The following is a 25,374-nucleotide window of genomic DNA, read 5'->3' as shown; positions in this document are numbered from 1 at the left end:
GCTGAGGTGAAAGAGCTGAACAGAAGGGCAGCTAGATCAAACAAAGTATTATAATGACATGTGCAAAAGGCCTGTAATTAGAAAATCAAAATGTATGCACACCGTTGGTATTTCTCAACCTGAAAAATCTAAAGAAAATTCAAGCACTGAATTATAATAATGAAGGGCGTAATGGGCACAATATTGAAGGGATCAGGAAACATTAAAAAAGGATGGAAGGAATCCATAGTCACTATACCAAAAAAGAACTGGCTAATGCTCAACCATTTCTGGGGGTAGCATATTATCAGACACTAATGATATTGAAAGAAATGACTAAAATCCAAATTGCACTGAATATATTGGTGAAAACACACTTACAGGAATTGACAGAACTCCAATTTAAATGTTTCAACAAACTGATATAGTACTGGAAGTGAGCTCTAGTCCATGCCAAGAAATTTGGAATATATCTACTAGGACAAATCACTGGAAGGGGCCCAAAGAAAAATAGCACAAAGGAATGTGGAAATTATCAAACAATATCACTAATATCATATGAAAGTATAATTTTACTGAAGATCATTTAAAAATAGTTGCAGTAGTAGACTAACAAGGAGCTGACAGAAATTCAAGCCAGATGCAGGATATGGTGTGGCACAAAGGTGACGTGGAATGTTGATGATGTCAGATGGATCTTAGCTGAAAACAGAGTGTACCAGGCCACACTTGAACATACTTGCCTTTTAATGACTGCACAGCATTTGGCTGAATGGATCTTAGGCAAATGGCAATCTTGCTTGCTGGAATAGGACTTGGAACACTTGCTGATGAAGACACAAAAATAGAGCCTTCAGTATGAATTGCAATGTAATGTAAAAAAACAAAAATCTTGACAACCAGATCAATAAGCAAATCATGATCAATGGAGAAAAAAATCAAAGTTGTCAAGGATTTCATTTTACTTTGGTCCATAGTCATCCATCATCAAGCAGCAATCTAGAAATAAAATGACATATTGCACTGGGAAAATCTGAAGTAAAATATCTCTTTCAAACTTTAAAGTGCAAACTTATCACTTTCAGGACTAAGATAAACCTGACTCAAGCTACTGGAAGAGATCCTTATTTGAACCACTTCAAAGAAAAGTGATCTAAAAGTGCCGGCAATATCATTATGAAAAAATATCATTCATATCACATTCAAGTAAAATTCTACTGAATATCATTCCACAATGGTTGCAGCAATACATCAACAGAGAGTTCCCAGATATTCAAGGCAGATTCAGAAAAAGACATGGCAGTAGCAATATTATTGCTGACAACAGATGGATCCTGGATCAAAGCAGAGAATACTAGAAAAGTGTTTACTTGTGTTTTCTTGACTATGCCAAGACATTCGACTGTGTGGACGAGAGCAAACTATAGATAGCCTTGAGAAGAATGAGAATTCCAGAACACTTCATTGTGCTCACACAGAATCTCTACATGGATCAAGAGGCACTAGTGGGCACAGAACAAAGGAATACTGTATGGTTTCAGATCAGAAAAGGTGAGCATCTGGGTTGTATCCTTTCACAATAATTATTCAATTTGTATGCTGAGCATATCATCAGAGAAATTGGATTATATGAAGTCAAATTTGACATCAGGATTAGAGTAAGGCTAATTAACAAATTGCAATATGCAAATGACTGCCTTGTTTGCTGAAAGTGAGAACTTGAGGCATTTTCTGATTAAAATCACACACTGCAGCCTTCAGTGTGAATTGCTGCTTAATGTAAAGAAAATAAAATCCTCAAAAAATTACCAATAGACAACATCATGATAAAGAGGGAAAAAATCAAAAATATTTCATCTTGTTTGTATCCACAATCAATGCTCATGGAAGTAACGATCATGAAATCAAATAATGCTTTGCTTTGGGAAAAATTGTCTGCACAAATGTTGATGAGTAAAACTGTCATTTTGAGGACAAAAGTACCCTTGATGAAAAAAATATTTTTAATCAATTCATATGCATATGAAAGGAACTCAGATTGCATAGTGGGATATTCATTGAGCCTATAACCACAATGTCAGCAGCTCCCACCCACCAGCTGATCTACAGGGAAAAGAGGACGATTTAAAACTTTAAAGATTTAAAGTCCCAGAAACTCAGAGTTCTCCTCCGTCCTGTAGCATCCCTATGAGTTAGAATTGCCTTGATGGCCGTGAGTTTGGTTGTTTGGGTTTCATATGCATGTGCAAGTTGGACACTGAGGAAGGAAAATCTAAAGAAGAATTAATGCATTTGAATTCTGGTGTTGGTGAAGAATACTGAAAATACCATGGAATGCTGAAAGAACAAACAAATCTATCTTGGAAGAAGTACAACCAGAATGCTCATTAAAAGCAAGTTGGCCAGACTTCATCTTACGGACTTCGGACATGTTTTCAAGAGCAATCAGTCCCTGGAGAAGGACATAATGATTGAGAAGATGGAGGGGCAGCGAAAAAAAAATTAGAGGCTTTTTTTAAAATTAAAAGATCATTTTAGTTTTTTTTTCTTCACTGGCTCTGATGTAGAACACGCCTCGCTCCGCGCCATCCGCCCCCTCCCCTTCCACAGGCTCCGGGGCCGCCAAGGCATATTAGAGGCGGGAGTGTGGCGGCAGCGTAGGCCCTTGCAGAGGCGGCAGCAGCACCAGGCTCTGCAGAGACAACCACAGCGGTTTAAGCCATGGCGCTTCTCACGGCACTCAGCAGCAACCTTGCTGTAACCGACCAAGACTTCTTCGAATGCCGCACTTTACTCGATTCCATCATAGCCTTACAATATGGCCGAGATGAGCTTCCGGCACAGCGAGGTGTTAGGGGGGGACTTGATGTCCCCCTTCAACCAGTCGGGTTTGGGGGCTGAAGAGAGCCTCGGTCTCTTAGATGACTACCTAGAGGTGGCCAAGCACTTCAGACCACACGGCTTCACCAGGGACCAAGTTAAGGCAGGCTCCTCCGAATGGCTGGCAGTAGATGGCTGGTTGGATGCCTCCGACTACGGCAAGGAGGATGCCTTCTCCGGGACAGACTGGATGGTGGAGAAGATGGACCTGAAAGAGTTTGACTTCGATGCCCTGCTGAGTCTGGGTGATCTGGAAACCATGCCCGAAGAGCTTCTGGCCACGTTGGATGACACCTGTGATCTCTTTGATCTCCTGGTCCAGAAGACTGACCCAAGGAGCCCCGCCCCCCCCCCACCGCAAGCAGTGAACCCAGTTGGCCATCTCCTAGAAAGTTCACCCCACACCAACCAGGTTGCTGCATTCACCCTCCTGCAGTCTCTTCCCGAGTCCCTAGGGGCCCTGACCCCTCCTCCATTCCAGATCATTGTTTTAGTTTAGAGCTCGGCAGCAAAGTGGACGTCTCTGAGGGGGACAGGAAGGCCGACCCTCTCTCGTTCAGCACAGTGGCCCCTCGATGCATCGAGGAGGAGGATGCCCCCTCAGATAATGACAGTGGCATCTGCATGAGTCCAGAGCCCTACCTGCATCTCCCCAGCACAGCCCCCCACCTCTGGGGACTCCCCAGGTAGACTGCTGCCTCCACCTGCCCTTGGTGGCTCTGCTCACTCTAAGCCTTGTGACCCTCCTGGAGAGAAGATAGTGGCAGCAAAGGTCAAGGGAGAGAAACTGGATAAGAAGCTGAAAAAGATGGAGCAGAACAAAACCGCAGCCACCAAGTACCGCCAGAAGAAGCGGGCCAGGTAGGAGGCCCTGGCCGGTGAGTGCAGGGAGCTGGAGAAGAAGAACGAGGCTCTGAAGGAGAGGGCGGATTCTCTGGCCAAGGAGATCCAGTATCTGAAAGACCTGATTGAGGAGGTCTGAAGGGCCTGGGGAAAGAAGAAGACCCCTTGGGCAGGGTAGTCAGGCTTGAGCTTGTACATAGGTCTGTCCAGAGCGGAGTTGTAATAAATTATTTTGTGGTCGCAAAAAAGATCATTTTATTGGGGGCTCTTACAGTTCTCATGACAATATAAAAACAAACAAACAAATCAAATCAAAAAAAGCCTCTTGACCAGATAGATTCACATAATGGCTATTACAAGGAACTCAAACAGCAACAATTATAAAGATGGCCCAAGCCGGAACGATGTTTAGTTTTGCTGTGCTATGAGTCAGAAATGAATTGTTGGCACCTAACAACAACAACATATGCATGTGAAATCTAGACAATGACTAAAAGTAATACCATAGAAGAATTGATGCACTTTAATTATAGTGTTGGAGAAGAAATTGCTATTACCATGGGCTTCTAGAAAAACAGACAAATCTTCCTTGGAAGATGTGCAACCAAAATGCTCCTTAGAAATGAGGATAGTGAGACTTTTGCCTCACATACTTTGGATGTATTTTAAGTAGGGTCTAGACCTTCCCGAAGGACATATGTTTGACAAAGTGAAAGGAGAGTGAAAACATGAAGCCCCTCAGAGAGACTAATGGACATAGTGGCTGCAACAAAGGGGACTAGCTAGTGCTTTCTTTTAAGGTCTGTGAATTGGAACTCCCAGGATGGCATTTGACAATCACTTTAGCAGCTTATTCACCATATAAATGAAACTTCTATGATGGTATTTTCTGAGCCTTAATGAATAACGGCCAGTTACTTTTTTGCCTACTTTCAGTCTTTCCAGCCTAACATAGTGCTATTTCTCCAGTTAACCTTTGCCTTTATAATAGATTTTGGGTTGTTTATTAGAGTAGAAAAATAGAACTACCATGCTTTGATTTTCCATGTATGTTTCCATAACAAAGTCAAACAAAATTTGAGATTTGCCTCCCTCCTTTTATTCTTTATGGCTGTCACCAGGAATGAGATATGATTTACAAATATACAAATCTCCTTTTCCCACAACCCCTTTCCAAAAAGTCAGTATTCATTAAATATTAACCCTCCACAATTACACCTTTGTTCTGACCAAAATATACCATATCTTACGTCGAGATTTTTTATGATGGGTTTTTCCTAAATTTACCTTACTGGATTGAGTTCTTTTTCCTTAAAAGTACAATATATGTTGCTAAATCTTCTCTTAGGATAAGGGAATAAACACGTAGTTCAAAAAGAGTAAATCTGTACCCCTTTTCCCTTAATGGTATACTTTTTTTTTTTGCCTATTAGGCATCATCTTAAGATTTTCACTTTATTTTGAACCAGTTGGTCCTTTACATCTAGTTTTTCGTCAGGCTTACTTAATATATCTATGCTTATTCTATGACTTTGAGAGAGGTTATGGGTATAACTTTGACATTTTATTGATGATAAAGTTGTTCCTAAAGTGTGTAGCTTTTGATGACTCTACCATACCAAGGCTACAGTTTACAAAATAAGATGGTCAGAAATAATGATGTTTTTAATGGGAAACTAGTGTGAGAAAATTCTGTACTGGTATTCATTCATTTCTGATGTGGCTCTTTTAAAACTGTTTTTTTATATAAAAAGAAGAGCTAGTAACTCAGTGATTAAGCTTGCCTCGACAACCACTCTGGAGGAAAGATGTGACAATCCTCTCCTACAAAGATTGTAGTCATAGAAAACTTAGCATATCTCTACCCTGTGCTGTAGTTTTCCTTTGAGTTGGAATTAACAAGATGGCAGTGGTTGCTTTGTTTTTGGTAAGCTATAAAAAATATGGTCGAACAACAAAACTACAAAACCTGCAATTGATTAAAATTCTAAATTTAATGTATTTCATTTAAATATATAAGTATATATTAATCTTTTATGCTATATTTATGAATAAATTTTAAAACTTTATCTCTACTACAACTGTTTCAATTTCATCAAGATGTTATTTATGAAAAATATTATTGAATTCTGTAATATTGCTGAAATATAATACTGTAACTTTATGGTACTATAATCACTTTTAGAGACCATCAATGCAGAAATAAATAATCTTTTTCCTAGCAAAGTGTGATTAAGCCAAATAAGAGATAAAACTAAACACTCATGTCATGATTCTACTCATTGCTTACATTTGTTTTTTGTTTTGTTTTGATTTTGAGATAGTACTTTCATATTGTGTTAGGAAAATGATATAATTCTGTGTCTTTTATAGAGAAATTATACAAATAAAAGCAATGGATCACTTAAAAACCATATAATAATGTTTTATCATTATTGCCACACACTCATATATTATCAAGATGTATTAGCATTATTTTTAACATTATTTTTATAGAACTATATTCTTAAAATAGTAGCAAATAGAAATATTTTACAAATATTATCTTATAGAAATTATTTTTATTCTTATTTATAATTTTAAAGAGCCATTGTCTGTAAGTTAGTTTCAAATCCATAAAAAGTACATACTTTCTAATCAAGAACAAATTCAAAGAAATCATGTTATACTATTTATAATCATTATTATGATGTTGAAAGTTCTTTACCTTTATTTACTTATGAAATTATTTGAACATATAGAAAAGTATAGAAGATAATATATTGAAAATATATTAACATTTTGTCATATTGGTTTCATGTTTCTTAAAAGCAATCAATCATCACAGTTAGGTTGGAAGCTCTGTATCCTTATCCTTTACATGTGAATCTCTTGGACTCCCTTGAACTTGGTGTATTTCATTAAATACATGATTTCATATTTCAAATGCATATGTGTTTCATATTTTTATTCATAATTTGTGTATATAGGTTTTAGACATAATAAACTTATGTTCCTTTTTTTAATGGCAAATGATATATTCTCAACCCGGTGAAAAATCCAACCCATTTTCAGAGTCATCCCTACAAACATTTTAAATCCTATGCAATAATCCCGAAAATATTTCTGTTTAATATAAAAATTTTACCAAATAAATAGCTAATTATTATAATATTTCAGTAACTCTAGGGAGTATATTTGTGTGCAATTACTCAATAATAATATTGTGAAGTGCCAGACAAATTACATAGTCCTTTCAGACTACAACAAACATGACATAATATTAAAATATTAAAGATAATTTCTAAGTTGATTATGTGGTTTTAGTAGTCAAAACTCTAGGAAAAAAAGGAAGTTTTTTGCATGCACAAGGGGCAAAATTATCAGGGACAGTTTCAGTAAGATGATTGTGATGACTCACATATTTAGCATTGTGAGAACAGACAAGACCCTATGCAGAGAAAAGCTGCAGTATAATGATGCAATGCTCTATACTTTCTCACAAGGACTCATGTACCACCTTAATGGTATATTTTTGGATTATGGTAGCATAATTTTTATTTACAGAGCAACTTTTGAGTAAATATTGTCATAAATTTAGTGACTAGATAGTGAGAGTTCATATAGCAGTAGATATCTCTGTATGTATAATGTATTGCACATATCTGTTTATATTTATATCTATCCACATATGATTATATAGCTAAAATAATGCATTGAATAATTGCACAAATTATAATTAAATAGTATCTTACAGTATGCAGTGCTATGTAACAATATGATATAAGTAAGAAGTTTACCTGTCTTTCTTAAACTGTAATTAAAAATTAAAAATGAAGAGTACCTGTACATGGAATTACATAGCGAGAAAAGCAAGACATTAGAGAACATGAATTTCAGGCGCTTCATACCTTATATTAATTGGGGAGATAGAGAAGATGAAATACAGAGGGAGCACAGAGTTTGATAAAGTTTTTTCAAAGTGCTTGAGTTTGATATTAGGAGATGAGTAGACTAATGTTTTTACATTATTAAAAGTAAATGAACAATAAAATAAAATCAGAGAAGCTATGAACCAATGATGAGGCTATGCCATTAGTCAGGAAATTTTGTTTGATCTAATGATATGCGTGTGAAGCAGAAAGAGGAAAAGGAAGACAAATATGAGAGATAGAGAGAGATAAAAGTATTTCACTATGTATGAAAGATATCAACTAGGTAGAATTTCATTTATTCTTATTCAAGTGAAAATCCCATTCTGTGCCAGTGAACACATTTTGCAATGTAGCAGGGGGAAAAAATCAGCCGAGGGGGTTTCATTGGGTTATCAATGGAGCATTAATAAATCAGACCACCCTTGTCATGTCACAACTGAGTGACCCAACTTTCATTCTCTATAGACGCAGGAATCATAAATTTGTTGTTTTAGTAGTAAAGAAAAAGGCATGAGTATAATGCTTGAAAGCTGAGCCATGACCGTTTCACCCAGCAATATGTTACAAGTACAAAGTTTAGAATCATCTGTGTCTCTTGATTATGTAGATGCCAATTTTTGTTCTGTAGTATACGGCATGTAAATTTTTGAATGTCATTCACATGCCATATTATTTATAATCAAATTTTTCACATTTATGCAAGTTGATAGAAGCATGCTTCCAAATCTTTATGAAAATTTAGATTCAGAAATTTTATTAGGACCTTTAAAATTCATAAATTAGAAGTTTATGCTTCCCCACTGTTTTATCTTAGAAAGATCAAAACATGCAGTGCAAAAACATAGCTACTTTTTTTCATTTTCTTCAGCAAGAATTTTTCACTTCTCTATAGAATGCCACACTCTTAAAGAAGGAAATATTCTAGTGATTTATTTTTCATTTAACACACAAAACTTTTCATTTTAATGAGCCTGTAAAAACTGTCTTATGAAGCCATAGGACTGTTAGACTTCTCATATATTAAAGAAATGGAACCATGAAATGTGCCAAACTAATTATTACACAATTTAAGTTGACTAGAGTTACTTTTTTTAAGACGACTGGATTAAAATGTGACTTTATATCTGAATGATATTTTACTTTCCAGTAGAACATGGAAAAGTGTGAACATAATTCTTGAAAGCTTCACCATCACTGTCTTGTCATCAATTCTTAGCCCAAAGATTATATCCTGAAGATCTGTTTATCTTTAAGAAAGATGGTTTTTAAATATTCGATGATTTTAAAACATGGTTTTCTGTTAGGCCTTATATTCTGATATTGTTGTAGTCAAATACATATGAGCAGTTTCTGATTTACCAAGATTAGGCATGGGGACATCATTTCTTTTCGCATTCCACTTTGATATACTCATTATCCCAAAAGAAAGTGTTAGATATGGGGAAGGAAGGCTAGCTTACCTTGGGCACACGCAATAATCACGACCAGTTGAGATGCAAAAGTGGAAAAAGGAGTTTATTAGCTAGCTCGAGCTAGGGCTTCCTCCCTCCACTGACGGCGCAGCGAAGACCCAGCGTCCAAAGGGAATCAGCCCTGAGCTCTTTGTTCTCTGAGTTTTTATAGGGCCAGCGACAAGGGGCAGTCCAGGGTTTCTGACGCCAGCATTGATGAGCAGTGATTGGTGAGTAGGTCCGTTTGTGTTTTCCTGATTGGTCAGTCACTGGTGGGCTGTCACTCAAACTCTATTGGCTAAGGCGTCATCAGGTGATGTGTACTATTGGTTAGGTTGGATCAGGTGATGTCAGGCATTGTCCCATTGGTTAGGTGGATCAGGTGATGTGTTGCATCAGTGACCAGGAACTTGAAACCGAAACTGAAACCCAGGCCTACCTCAAACTCCGGCTTTCATACAGCCTGTTTTAACTTTTAATCTGCTGACTCTAGCAGTTGCACACCTGTGCCCCATGAAAGGAAGGAAGGAAGGAAGGAAGGAAGGAAGGAAGGAAGGAAGGAAGGAAGGAAGAAAGAAAGAAAGAAAGAAAGAAAGAAAGAAAGAAAGAAAGAAAGAAAGAAAGAAAAGTCTTTTCAAAAAACAAAGACAGAGACTTCCAGGAAGATGGCGACAGAGTAACACATACCAGAGGGACTCCGCAGAATTCAGCCCAGGAGAGTTGCTTAGAGGGAAATTAAACACTGCTGGAATGCAGGTGAGCATCATAAAGATAAGTAGGCACAGACTCACTAGGTTTTGAAGAACTGGCAGCTTTTGGCTTACCTCAGTGCAGGCCGGCTGGGGCTTGACCTTGGCCCCGCCACTGTCTCTGCAGGAGTCCAGGACCATTTGGAGCCTGTAGGGCGGCGGCGTCTCAACATAGCCACAGTTTGCCATCACCCGCCTCAGGGCAGGGACTAGACCCTCCCTTGCTTCTCCTCTCTGCCCCTGCCCCCACCCCGCCCTTGGTCTTGGAAGTCTGTGCAGGGGCCTTTTCTAAACACAGCCACAGCTTGTCACTGACGCCTGGGAGAAGGAACTAAACCCTTGCAGCTCCACTGGCGGGGATCCCGACTCAGCTACTTTCTTGCATTTGTTTTCATCTCTCCACTATATCCCGCTCCCCCGCCCCCACAGGCTCAGCTGGCTTTATTTTTATTTTTTTTTCTCTCCTCTTTGTCTCTCTCTTGGGCTCTCACACACTACTACTAACTTGCAGACCACGCCCCTTAGCCTAGGGCATTTATGCCTGCACCACACCCAGCAAGCTGAGCTCCGTTCCCTGTATCTAGTCCAAGGCATGGAAAGCCCTGCTGATCTCCACTAGGGGATACTCTGCTCAACTTCTTATGGGAGAATACCTGGCTATGTGTGTGGGGTACTAAGGTGGCTCGACCAACCATCCTCAACGTTCCAAGCTGCTACAGGAACCTCTGTTTAACATCTGCAACACCAAGCAGGCAACCCACCTGCCTTCAGAGTCCCTCCCCTAAGAGGGAAGCCACAGGAAGATAAAGTGGTACGTTAATTACATAGTGAAATAAGCTGTAGGCAGTTCAAAGAAGCATTCCTACAAGTCTCTCAGAGAGAGCAAGTGCTCTTCGGCTTCATGGGAAAAGGCACCTGGCTCCTCTAAAACCACGCAACACAGTAATCAGTCCCAATGACCTCAACAAAAAAAAATGGGAGAAACAAAAGGCAATGCCAGAAGATGTCTGGAACATAATGAAATGCATATAAGAAGCAGACATTGAGCTGCCACAGAAAGAAATTTTCAGAATGCTACTTGGAGTCATAGAGGATATGAGGGAAACAATACAGAAAAAGAATGAAATGATAGAAGAGGTGAAAGCCATAAACCAAAGGGAAATGCAGGAGCTTAGAGAGGAGATAACAAAAACTAGTAGCACACTCACGGACGTCTAGAAGCGACTGGAGGCATCACAGAACCGCAGCAGTGATGTGGAGAACAGCCAAGCAGACTTTAACAAAAATCTAATAAAATTATCAGAGAAGCTGAAGAAAACTTAAGAGCTATGTCTAATGCTATGAAGTGGAACAATATCGGAATTATTGGCTTATCAGAGGAAGACACAACAAAGAAGTCATCTGCAACAATAGTGAGAGAAGTTTCGGAGGAAGGCTTCCACAGCTTAGTGAATGAAAACCAGGCAACCATTCAGGAGGCTGAAAGAACATCATGTGACTGTATCCCTAGAAGAAGTCATCAAGGCACATAATAGTTAAATTATCCAACTTTGAGGAAAAGGAGAAAATCATGAGAGCAGCTAGGGAAAGACAAGCAATCACATATAAAGTTTCCCAAATAAGAATATGCTCAGACCTATCAGCAGAAACTATGAAGAAGAGGAGAGAGTGGAGTAACATATTCCAAAAATCGAAGGGAAACAATGCAAGCCCAAGAATACCCAGGCAAATTATTGTTCAAGGTAGATGGAGAAGTAAGAGTCTTCCCAGACAAAGAATACATTAGAAGAACCCCAGACCTACAAAAGATCCTTGCCTACCCAGTATGGGCAGAATAACAACACTCACCAAGCATACATAAGAGACCACCACATAGAACAACCTCACCCAGAGGATAAAGAAGAGAAAACAGACCTCAAGATAGCATTGACTTAAATATAGAAAGACTTGAAAGGCTGTTGAGGTAAGCTTTAAAAAAAAAAGGCAAAGGGTACAGAGGGAAAAGCTATTGTATACAAACATTCCTGGGGTGAGGATCAGGTAATAAGGCAGGGACCTGACCAAATACAGGGATACTCATGGTAGACAAATAAAAAGGAGGTGGGGAAAGGAAAAAAATAATAATAAAGGGTAGTGGGGGCAAAGGGCACTAACCCTCCTAAGGGGAGGGTATTGTTTGCATCGCCAAAGGAAGAGAGGGACTGGACTTCAACCCGTTGCTCCCAGATGTGAATGCAACATGCTGGCATGGAGTAGGGAATAAGCAATCCAAATCGGTGGTGAGGAAGGTGTGGGAGGTCTGGTTGGGCATGATGAAGCGTAATGTAACTAAGAGGAATTGCTGAAACCCTGGTATGGATTGAGCATGATAGTGGGACAGGAGGGAAGTCAAAGGAAAGAGAGGAAAGAGCTGAGAGGCAAAAGGTATTTATAGACGTCTAGATAAAGACATGTACATATGCAAATATATTTATACATGAGGATGGGGAAATAGATCTATGTGTCTATATTTATAGGTTTAGTATTAGGGTAGCAGAAGGACATTGGACCTTCACTCAAGTACTCCCTCAATGCACGAATACTTTCTTCTATTACATTGGCATTCTATGATGCTCACCTTCCCGACACAACCACTGAAGACAAAGAGGGTGAACAACCAAGTGTGGTGAAGTAAGTTGATGGTGCCCAGCTATCAAAAGAGACAGCATCTGGGGTCTTAAAGGCTTGAAGGTAAACAAGCGTCCATCTGGCTCAGAAGCGGTAAAGCCCACATGGAAAAAGCACACCAGCCTGTGTAACCACGAGGTGCTAAAGGAATCAGTTATCAAGCACCAAAGAACAAATATCATTACATTGCATGTTCATCTCCATGATATGATCGCTGACTACAAATGGGTGCATAAGCAGATGTGGTGAAGAAAGCTGATGGTGCCCGGCTATCAAAAGAGATAGCGTCTGGGGTCTTAAAGATTTGAAGGTAAACAAGTGGTCATCTAGCTCAGAAGCAACAAAGGCCACATGGAAGAACACCAGCCTGTGCGATCACAACGTGTCAAGGGATCAGGTGTCAGGCATCATCAGAACAAAAAAATCTTACCATAGTGAATGAGCCAGGGAGTGCAGAGTGGAGCCCCAGAACGTTTTTTGGGGAGGAGACGATCTAGTCAGGGTGCAATGTAGCAGCGATGAAAAATAAAACTTTCTTCTAGTTCCTAAATGCTTCCTCTCCCCACCTCCCACTGTCATAATCCGAATCCTACCTTGCATGTCTGACAATACCAGAGGATATACACTGGTACAGATGGGAACTAGAAACACAGGGAATCCAGGGCAGATGATCCCCTCAGGACCAGTGGTGTGAGTGGCGATACTGGGAGGGCATAGGGAAGGTGGGTTGGAAAAGGGGAACCTATTTCAAGGATCTACATGGAACCTCTTCCCTGGGAGATTACAACAGAAAATTGGGGGAAGGGAGATGTGGGACAGAGCAAGATATTACAAAATAATGATTTATAAATTATCAAGCGTTCATGAGGGAGGGTGGAGTGAGGCGGGAGGGGAAAAATGAGGACCTGATGCCAGGGGCTTGGGTGGAGAGCAAATACTTTGAGAATGATGAGGACAATGCATGTACAAATGCACTTTACACAATTGTTGCATGTATGGATTGTGAAAGGAGTTGTATGAGCCCCCAAAAAAATAATTTTTCAAAAACTCTCACAACAACAAAAAGAGAGATTCAAGGGGGCAAACCTTATTGAGTTAACCTCAAAAGCGTAGTCCTTCCTAAAAAGGAAAAGCATGCTGATGGCACAATGTTCTGCTAACTGATAGATCAACAATTCCTTGTTCACCCAGGAAAGGACAAGTTTTATCATCAAAAATTTCAGAGCTATGTACTTTTTTTTATGCAGACATTAATTATGGCATTTATCTGATAAACTTGTTATTATTTACTCGAATGGCCATCTCTTTGTACTCTATTTTCTTCTCAAAGGCATAAGTTACATTTCATTCATTTTTGTGTCAGAACCAAATACTTGGAACATAGCCTGCATTTAAATAAATTCTGTTTAATGAACAATTACTGGCTAAATACATATAATAAACTGTACTCACCCTTACAATTTCAACGTGATTTTTAATGTCACAAATTATATCAATCAAATTGAGATAATTAGTTATTTTACTCTTTCATAGATTTTTATTTTCTAAGTGATCCATTGAAATGTGTAAGGCTTTAGTCCCATGCTATTCATGATGGTGTGTAAGAAAAGTAAACATACCACAGACAGGCAAAATGAACAAATCAGTCTTGGACGAAGTACATGGGAGTCAGTAATAGCCAGCAGACATTGTTGATCTTCACGTGGGCAACTGCTGCTCATGCCCCTTCCCACAAAATCTAACTTTAAGGAACTTTAGTATCCTTAACTTTAATTGGCTTTTCTGGCTTCCAGGGATCACAGTATTTTGATTAATTTTAGTCATGCTAAATTTTTTATTTTAAGTTTTATAGAATTGATTTAATATTTTTATTTATATGTGTTCTTTCCATTTCTAAATACATGAAAATGACTTTTGTCCAATATCTTTCTTGATGTTTGTTTATCTTCATATAGAATTTTTTCCTGTAATGTATGTAAATTTATTTTATTTTTCATTTGAAAGTTGAGTGTTCAAAAATAATTTACTGAGCAATCTATAATATACATTTTTTGCGGTTTCAAAGGTCAAATTTTATTTTTCATAGTACAAATCCTTAAGTTACTACAACCTTTGTTTTAAAATATTAAGGTATTTTGTTTATTTTAAAACAATTTCATTGGCATATACTTTGCGTATAATTCAGTTCAATTGTTCAAATACTTTAAAAAGTGTTGTGCAGTCACCTCCATATCATGTTGATAATTTTCTTCATTCTTGTATCCACTGTCATTACCTCTCCATTGTCCCTGACCCTCCCCTGTCATACCACTAAAGTTCTATTAATCTAGTTACTATTACTTTGGATTTAGTTATCCTGAATTTCATATAAAGAAATTTATACCTCCCCCCTAAAAAAAATCAGTCACAACAAAATAAAACACAGATAACCTTCAATCTAAAGGAAGCAGAAAATAATACAAACTTTGTTATTTTTGTTGTTGTTAGTTGCAGTCGAATCAGCTGACTGTGTATATAATATAAGGAAATGCTGCCTAATCTTGCACCATCCTCACAATTGTTCTTATGTTTGGGCCCGTTTTGCAGCCACTGTGTCAATCCTTCTTGTTGAGGGTTTTTTTTCCCTCTTTACCACTTCCCCTCTACTTTACCAAACAATTGCAGGGCGTAGTCTCCTTGACATCATGTCCAAAGTACACGAGATGAAGTCTCGCCATCCTTGACTGAAAGGCACATTAGAAGAAATTGAAATTGGATCAATTTTATGCTAGCTCTATCTTGCAGTATCCCATTTTCCAATGTACCCTGTCTGAGGACAAAACTATTCACATATTTGGATGACAGTCTCAGGGAATTCAGTGAAAACTTAGTCAATATGGGAACTTGGCACATGGATTTGGGGCTTTCCTTCTGCAAATTGGGTTCTCAGAATTTAAGGTCTAATACAATTCCCTGCTCTGGCCTTGGATTTATTATTACAATCCTTGGATCAGATAGGCTGAAGTGCTTTTTCCTTGTGGACTTGGCTGACATTTCACTTAGATGACTGCTTGTTTTAAGGCAAACTTTTAAGACCCCAGACACTACGTACTATTCTTTCTGATAATCAGGCACCATCTGCTTTTTTCACCACATTTCGATATCACAGTGATCATTTCATGAAGAAAATATTGAACAGGGCCAAATAGTTAGAACAAATTGTTCTTAAATTAGGACTTCTGATTAAATGTGAGTTCAATACATTTATATATCTAAGGTTTATATATATTTCTGAACCACTTCAGAGGCAGCATTATCAACTTGAGAAATAACGTAGGTAACCTACAGAGACTGTTGGTATTTAAAGTAATAGTATAATGCATCTAGCCAAGGCATAGAATTTAAAATAATATCGAGAAAAGGAAAATATATACATGTAAGAATGCTTATTAGACTAAGATACGTGGAACTTTCATGTATACAGATTAAAATATTAGATGGCTGAACACTACTTGGGAAAACAAGTAGGGTTAGGCAGAAGGCAAAACAATTTATAATACTCATTCACTACTCTGCCTAGACAACTAAGACATGTAACTAAAAAGCAAAGGAAATATGAAAATAGAAAATATGTTGTCAATTAATGGACAACTTTGAAACAAGAGGTTTGAACAGATGTCCAATGTTTTCCAAAACCAAGACACTGAGAAAGCAGTCATCTTTCCACTAGGACGTTTCAACTTTAAGTCCAAAGGAGCGTTTCAGTTTCTTTAATCTGCAACAGACATCTTTAAGATAAATTCTGGTTCATTTAGAGGAGTTTCCAGGTGACATCCTTCTGAACTGGTCTATGAAGAATACTGTACCTTGAAAAGACAAAACCTAACGTCCAGGTAATGTAGAGCACAAGTCCTGGGTCATCAAGAGCAGAAAAAAAAAGTCAAAAATGCATGGCTAGCAAAGTAGTGCAGGTGGATTCTTCCATTAGGAGGTCTATACAAGTAATGTTAAACATTATCTCCAGAGGCAGGACTGCCCCTCCCTAGTTTACTGACTAACAAAGGTGAATTCACCGTCTCTAAGACATACATATGACCAATCTCCATCTTAAATTTCCATTGAGGTTCACTGAACATCACTGTAGAAGTGTCTATGAAATTGAGCTAACTGTGGAACAACAGCGTTTGGTGGGAAATATTTGGTCCTCTCAGTCTCCTCTAATGAAAAATTGAATTCAGCTGAAGTGGAACCTCCTCTGTAGATGTGGTTTTTTGAGGTATACAAATGAGAAAGTGGTAAGTGGTTCAGTAGCATTAGACACACACGCCACAATGTTGCTTGGGAGAACAGATTGAATGATTACATGACCTGGGAACAGATGCCAGACTTTGTCTTGGTGTTCATCCTTCTAGTATGGATCTCATACAGTATTTGTCCTTTTGAAATTGATGTTCTTCAGCAGAACGTTTTCCAGGTATATCCATGACATAAGGTGCTTTGTGGTTTCATCAATGTTCTTTAGTGATTCATAGTATTCTATTGTGTATCTAGCAAAGTTTCATTTTTTAAACTTTGTTTATTTTTTACAATTTCACCGATTACCATTCACAATGCATATATTTCAATAGTTCAATCACATTCACAAGAGCTGTGCAAGCATTATGACAATCAATTCCAGGACATTTCTTCTTCCATATACTCATTCTTGTTAGTTCCCCATTTCCTACAAGCCTCCCTTGTTATATTCCTTTGAATCTATGACTCCAGCTGTCTGTATAGTTTTACCTAATCTGGGTTTCATATACAGAAAATCATACAAAATCAAGACAGAATGCAAATAAACTGCCCAACAACAATACAAAGGAAACAAACAAAAAATACCTGAATTGAAAACAAAGCAAAAGATAAGAACAACTGGACCAATTATGAATTTGGTCAAGAAGGAGATTGACGACAAGGTGGCACATTTTGACCTAACTAAAATTGCAGTCGCCCAGCCAAACAGCCCTGGTGGGGGAGTGGTTCAACTTTGGGCTGTGTGGGCAGTAGTTGTTTCAAACAACCACCACTCCGCAGGAGAAAGAAGAGGCTTTTTAACTTTCATAAACAGTCACAGCTTTCAAGAACCCCAAGTGGGGTTCCCTGAGTTGCCATTGACTCAATGTCAGTGAATTTGGTTTGGTTCGAGATCCTGCAATGTCCTCATTAACAAGGCCTTTCCTATCTCTGGTCCATAGTCGGAGGGGATTCACCAGAGGCATAATCTGAATGGGGACCCTGCAAATGGGTTTGGGGCTTTCAATGTCACCTGAAGCCTTCTGAAAAGTGTGTGTTCAGAATTTAAGCTCCTACACTATGCTCAACTCTGAGTTTTTGGTTCACACATTCTAATGTGCTATTTTTTGTGGATTTAGTTGATGGTTCCATTAGATGGCTGCTTGTTAGACTTCAGACACCATCTGCTTTCTTTACCATACTTGTACCAAAGTTTATTTATCCCTTCTTTTACTGGTGGGCTTTTTGGCTGTTCCAAACATCTTGTTATTGTGAATAGTGCTGCGGTGAACCTGGAGGTGCAGATGCTTGTTCATGCTGGGTCCTATGATGTTTCTACTCCTAGTTGCTTGATGTTTTGCCATATAGCTTTTACATAGTGGTTGTACATGCCTACAGATAAGCCAGCAACCAGCACTGGATGAGAATTCCCATCTCTGCATACACTCTAGAGCATTTGCTGTTTTCTGGTTGTTGTTTTTTAAATACACTGCCATTGACAGTATAAGGTGATTTTTATCTCCTGGATAGCTAATGATCATGAGCATTTATTCATGTGTTTGGTAGCCATTTTAATGTTATTTTTGGTGAACTGTCTATGATGTCTTTTGCCTATTTTAATGTATTATTCATGGTTTGTTCTTCTAATAGAGACATTACAATTTCTTGTAGATTCTAGAGATTAGTCTCTTGTCTCTAGTGTTATTAATAACGATTTTTCCCAGTAAGTAGGGTTTCTTTCTATTCTTCTGATGAAGACTTTTGATGCACATATGTGTCTTATTTTGAGTAGGTCCCACTCATCTATTTTCTCTTCCATTGTGTGTGTTTCCTTCATTTTGTTAGATAGCATGTCTATGCCTGATACTAGGGAAGTTAAGTTTGTGCCTATTTTTTCATTGATAGTCTTTATTCCTCTGAGATTTAAATTTATGTTTTTGATCCATTTTGTATTTGCTTTTGTACATGGGATAAAGTATGAGCCGTATGGATATCCAATTTTGCCAGCACCATTTGTTGAAGAAACTATCACCTTCCTCTTTAATGTTTGTTGGCTCTGTGTCAAACATTTGTTGCTTGGATCCACAATTAAATGCTCATGAGAGCAGCAGTCAAGAGATCAAATGAAAAGACCTCTTTAGAATTTTGAGGACAAAGATGGGTGTGACCGAAGACATGGTATTTGTAATTGCCTAATATGAATGTGAAAATTAGATATTGAATAAGGAAGACCAAAACGAATCCATGCATTTGAATTGTGGTGCTGGCAAAGAATATTGAAGGGACCATTGTTTGCCAAAAGAACAAACAAATCTGTCTTGGAAGAAGTATGGTAAGAGTGCTCCTTATAGGCAAGAATGGTGGGCCTTCATCTTACATACTTTGGACATCTTGCCAGGAGAGACCAGTCTCTGTAGAAAGATATCATGCTTGGTAAAGTACTGACGCAGCGACAAAGAGGAAAGCCCTTGAGTAGATGGATTGACACACTGGCTAACAACAATGGTCTCAAGTTTAGGAACAATTGTGAGAATGGTGCAGGACAGTGCAGTGTTTCCTTCTGCTGTTCATAGGTTTCCTATGGGTCAGAAACATCTCAATAGCACCTCATAGGAACATGGGATATCCTTGTGTTTATGCCTCTCTCTCTCTCTCTCTCTCTCTCTCTCGTAACAATATTCTGTAGTTTTCTATGCAAGTCTTATTTTCTGGTTAGATTTATCCCTAAGTATTTCATCTTTTGTGTAGCTATTGTAAATGGTATTGTTTTATTGATGTCCTTTCCAGAGTTCCCTTCAATAGTATACAGAAATCTGATTTTTGCTTGTTAATCATGTATCATGACACACTGCTGAATCTTTTAATTGTTTCCAATAATCTTCTAGATGACTCATTAGAGTTTTATACAAATAAAATCATATCACCTGCAAAAAGTGAGATTTTTACTTTTTGTTTGACCAACTGCTAAATTTCACGAATAAGAGATGAAAAGGGTGACAACAGAATAGAACCAAATGGGGGGAAATGACATATTATTACAAAAGACAGACTCCAATAAATGTGTAAAACAAGATGAAAATATAAAATTTTCTTGAAATACATCATATACCCAAATTAATATAGACTGATGTAGAAAGCCTCAGCAAACCTATAACAAAAGAAGAAATAAGATCAGATTATTTTAAAAATTCCAACAATAACAACAACAACAAAAGGCCAGGGCCAGGTGGCTTCATCAGAAAATTCTACCAAACATTCAAAGAAGAGTTGACACCAATTATACACAATTTATTCCAGAATATAAGAAAGGTAAACAAACTCAAATTCATTTAATAATGTCAGCATAAACATGATATAAAATCCAGGTGAACTTATTACCAAGATAGAAAAATATGGGCTAATATTCCTTGTGAACATATATGTAAAAATTATCAACAAGATTGTAGTCAATAGAATCCAATAATACATAGACCCTCAGCTTCATCAAATTAAAAAATTAGATTATATATTCTCTTCATTCTAACAAGTGTTCAGGGTTGGAAAATAAAATAGTTGACCTCCTAATCCTAGTTTTCAATATTTTGGACCTCTGCCTTTATGTCTATTCTCATACATTAGTGATTTAATGCATTCTTAAACTTTAAGTGCCATTTACATCATTTATATATACTTATGATCCTTATATTTATTTATTCAACAAAAGGACTAGTCCTCTGAATTCCAGATGTCTATATCTGTCTGTTCATAAATTATGCTTGGCTGTCAAATAAACACCCCATTTTACTGTATCTTAAAATGACGTATTAATCTTTGGTTTCTTTTTTCCCACCACTCATAGGTTCTTTGGTGTTTCAGTTGGTATAACAGTTGTTTATGTGTAGATCTCTTTATATTATCTGTCAAATATAATACTCTGATAAATATTGTATATGAAATAAAATCCTTAGGGCAACAATGCACGAGAATGCAAAGTTGAATTTACATAATGGAGGCCAGGATGTGAATGGAGGAAATAATTGGAGTTGGCATATTGAGTCAAAGTACCAGAATTCACATAACACACAGTAAGCACACTGGCAGTGGTGTCTCAGCAATGGTAGAACATTATTAACCAATTTAAAACTACACGTGATGAATATTATTCACCTTTGAGATATGACTGTAATGCTTTATGGATCATCCCCAAGTCTGATTTTATGAAACTAATGTGGTTGTTTCGATCAAAATTTCACTGCTTGAATCACAGATCAAATAAAAAGAACAACATGCACAACCCTCACCTGAAATGCATTTGTGTCCTAGAAAGCAAAGGGCACGAGAGAAGACTTTACAATTGTAGCTCTTTTTTGGATCCCCCAAAGTGCTTTTGCACTTTTCTTCAATCAGACCTCTTCCTCAGGAGTCAGAATAACTTTTAAAATATCTGAGATTCCATTCTGTCCCAAGAAGCCTGGAACACTGAAGAAGACATCGTCATTAATTCTACAGTCTTTTACTCACGGGGGAAATTGGATGTACCTGTCTAAGATTCTTCTGCCAAGTCTGCTGCAGACAGCCTACGAAGTATAGCCTTTCAATTTTATTACCTAATAAGCATTGTCTGCCACCTGTTTGGGAACCTCTGTCTACCATTCCTTATCTCAGCCAGGGCCTAGAGCAAAGCACAGGTTTTCAGGGAGATACCAGCAAGATTCACTCCATTCCAAACTGGCACACTGAAGTCTCCATGCTCCCTAAGGGCCCCATCCATGACAGTTAAATAAGTGAACCCCCGAATTTCTCCATTAGGTAACAGAGCCTTGCACAATCCAGATTGAAACCATCTCCAAAAAATGCTATTTTGTTAGTCCGGGTAGACTAGAGAAACAAATTCATAGACATTCATATGTGTATAAGATAGAGCTTTATATACTAGAGCAATTGAATATTGAGAAAATATTCCAGCCCAATGCCTTCAAGTCCACATGTCTGATATTATCCCATATGTCCAATACTAATCTATATATTCCTTTTCAGACACATGCAACATATGTAATGTTGCCGAATGCAAGAACACAGGCCAGGGGTGGAAAGTCTTGTAGATCCAGTGGCTGTGGAAGCATTTCAGTGCTGGCAGTGGTCTCCGTGTGGCTCCTTCAGCTCCAGGGCTCTATGAGGTCAAACTGCGGCCTTATTGACAGGCTAAACTCCACCCCTTCACTCTTAAGTCTCAGATTGACAACAGATTATGTAACTACCACAGCGATTCTTTTGAAAGCCACTTATCTTTCAAGTCTCAAAGGTAAAGGCTAGAAACAAGTAACTGGGCTTTATGACATTTGGAATTATTAATTTGAAGATGTTCACACTACGCTGGACTAAATTAAGCCAGCTTTTTCCCTCTTCCCAATGAGCTCCGTGGCTGTGATAATAACCTATTTGGAATTAGCGATTATATTATAGTCATTGCCAGAGACAACTTTTGGTGTTCTAAGGAAAAGACTGCTATTTTGAAGATCCATCATCTCTCCCTTCAATTTGTCTTCCATGACATCAACAAAAGCAAGTTAATCTGCTAATTTCTTCATGCCAACATCATCAACCCCAGCAACTATAATCGTATTCTGCCTAGCCTCTTCTTCCTTAAGAATTCTGAACCAGCTGAGCCTTGAGAATTGCCATTGTTTGGATAGAAGTAACTGCACAGCACAATAGGCACTGGTGGTTCAAACCCACCAAGAAGTGCCTGAGGAGACAGACCTGGTGACTTGTATACAAAAGGTCAAATAAAAACCACACTCCCTGATGTCAGGTCAATTCTGACTTATTTTTTAATCATTTTATTAGGTGGGCCTTACAACTCTTATCACAATCCATCCATACATCAATGTGTAAAGCACATTTGTATATTCATTCATTGCCCTCATCATTCTCAAAACATTTGTTTGCCACTTAAGCCCCTGGCATCAACTCCTCAATTTCCCCTCCCTTCCTGCTCCCTCTGCCTCATGAACCTTAGATAATTTATAAATTGTTATTTTGTCATATCTTGCACTGTCTGACATCTCTCTTCACCCACTTTTCTATTGTCCATCCCCCAGGGAGCAAGTTATACATAGATCCTTGTAATCGGTTCCCCCTTCCCATCCCACCTTCCCTGCACCCTCCTGTTATCGCCACTCTCACCACTGGCCCTGAAGGGATCATTCACCCTGAATTCCCTGTGTTTCCAGTTCCTGTTTGTATCAGTGTACATCCTCTGGTCTAGCCAGATTTGATTCTGACTTTTAGAGACCCTATAGCAAACCAAACAGGACCATTTTGTCTGTACACATGGGGTTTCCATGAGGTGCTTTTTCTTTTTATCTCCCTCAGTGAAATTCTATTTATCCTCTACTTAAAGAAGGAAAATTCACTCTAGTGATATTAAAGGAAAATAACTTCTCTGTTATTTAACATTTCTTCACTTTTTTCTAATTAGTTGTGACTAATACATATATCAAATCATTCCATAATTTAATCACTGCTGAATTGTACATTTGCAAGCACAATGATTTTCCAAATATTCTTTTACTGTATGGACCCCTTGATGCCATCACATCTACACCCCGCCACCACCATGAGTCCTTAATGGATTTGACAACAAATAGCAACAACTAGGTCACATGGGGTTCTATATGGTCTTAGAATCCTTCCCTCTCCCAAAACTCATGGCCAATGAGTTGATTCCTATTCAAAGCAACCCTATAGGACAGGGCAGAGCTGCCAGTGTAGGTTTCTGACACTGTAACTTTACTGGAGTAGAAAGCCCCATCTTTCTCCTGATGAGCGGCTGGGGATTTTGAACTATTGCCTTGACATAACCAGTGTGCTACCAGGGTGCTTATACTCTCCTCTACCAACACATAACAAAACAAAACAATTGTCATTGAGTGGATGTGAATTCATAATGACCTTACAGGACACGTTAGAACTGCCCTTGTGAGTTTCTGAGACCGAAAACTCTTTACAGGAGTAGAAGGCACCATTTTTTTTTTCTTGCACAAAGCAGCTGGTGGTTTCGAATTGATGACTTTGCAGTTATCCACCAATAGCATAATCACTATACCACCAGGGTTCTTATGCTTCCCTCTTCTCAAAATAAAACACAAGTAAACATCTTTCTGGTATTCTCTGCTTTCAGCTAAGATCCATCTGATGTCAGCAATAATATCCTTCATGCCATGCCCTCCTCTGAATAAGAAATGAATTTTCATCAGCTTCCTATGCACAACCACTTGCCGCTGTTGAATGATTTTCAGCAAAACTTTACTAGAATGAGATATAAAGATATTGTTTTTAACATTTCCACATTCTGTTGAGTCAATTTTCTTTGGAATGGGTACAAAAATAAATCACATTCAGTAGATTGGTCAGGTGTTCCAGATTTCTTGGCATAGACCAGTGATTGCTGTGAGGGCTTCATCAGCTGTTGAAACATTTCAATTGCGATTCCATCAAGTCCTGGAGTCTTGTGTATGGCTAATGCTTTCAGTGCAGTTTAGACTTCTTTCTTTAGTTCTGTTAGATCTCTCAGGAGGGATACCTCGGTCCTTGTCTCCGCACTAGAAACTATTCATGCTGAAGCCCGGTTTGTGATCTTAGTAGGTTTTATAAAAGATATTATTTTCAGGCTTTATGATAACTAGACACAGGCAACCTCATCAGACTGCACTCGTGGCCTGAAGTCAGAGTGAAAGAGGCCACGGCAGGACAGAGCGAGGGGAAGGGGCGGTGGTCTCCAGGTTCTGGTCTTTAGGGCTTCCTCTGTGTTTGGGCCGTGTTGGACTGGGTAGCCCCCACCTCCTCTCTGGCCTCTTCAGGAAAATGAAACCTCAAAGCCCCCATTCCCAGCCTCTCCGGAGGATGGATGACCTATTGAACTATGCAAGTCCGGCCCCAACATTCAAAAGAGCTTATCTCTCCAGGCTGGGTTTGTGTAGTCCCTTCTCCAGCACCCCAGGAAGCAATTTATGCTCCCAGGCCGGTTTGTAGAGCCATTTTCCCAGCACTTCAGAGAGCAGGTTTGCAAATAACAAGATGACTTCCCACCGGTAGCATCCTGACCCAAGGCCCTGCAGCTGCAAGCGATAAAAAATCCCCCTTCCTTCTGTCAAAGTATACTTCCTTAGCTCGAGCCCTATATATCTCCCACTGCCTCCCGGACAAGCTGCGACTTCACTGACCTAACTCATTGGGTTGTGGAACTCAGAACTCCTCTGGAGTATTCCCTCGCTTTAATAAAGCCACACTATACTTCTCACTCCTGGCTAAGCCTCATCTCCTTCTGCTCCTCTGTCTCCAACCTCTCACTCTGGAAGGCGTGGTCAACTGTGCTGCTTGACCCCGTTAGCCTAATGAAGCCCACCTGGCCCAAGGCCCAAGCCCCTTAGCCTGCATTGGCTTCCAACGTCCTGTAGGGGGCCGCTAGGCATGGAGAGGAACAATCCCCTATCGTGCCAGCTAACAGTGTCATTGGTTCTTCATCATATGCTACCTTTTGAAATGGAGGGACACAAACTATTTCTTTTAGGTACAGTGATTCTGTGTGTTCCATCTGTCATCTTTTGATGCTTCCTGTGTCATTTCATATTTTTCCCATAGAATGTTTTACTATTG

General features: G+C 38.7%; 2 pseudogenes; one reads left to right on the top strand and one right to left on the bottom strand.

The window, feature by feature from the left end:
• The first annotated feature begins 2,612 nt into the window (after positions 1 to 2,612).
• On the top strand, positions 2,613 to 3,880 carry LOC142433584 (cyclic AMP-dependent transcription factor ATF-4 pseudogene; annotated as a pseudogene).
• A 17,155-nt stretch (positions 3,881 to 21,035) lies between these two features.
• Positions 21,036 to 22,398, bottom strand: LOC142433583 (L-lactate dehydrogenase A chain pseudogene; annotated as a pseudogene).
• Positions 22,399 to 25,374: the final 2,976 nt, after the last annotated feature.

Source organism: Tenrec ecaudatus, chromosome X, assembly GCF_050624435.1.
Source record: "Tenrec ecaudatus isolate mTenEca1 chromosome X, mTenEca1.hap1, whole genome shotgun sequence".
NCBI classification, from domain to species: Eukaryota; Metazoa; Chordata; class Mammalia; order Afrosoricida; family Tenrecidae; genus Tenrec; species Tenrec ecaudatus.
The sequence above is the reverse complement of the archived record's forward strand: the minus strand, read 5'-3'. Positions and strand labels throughout refer to the sequence as shown.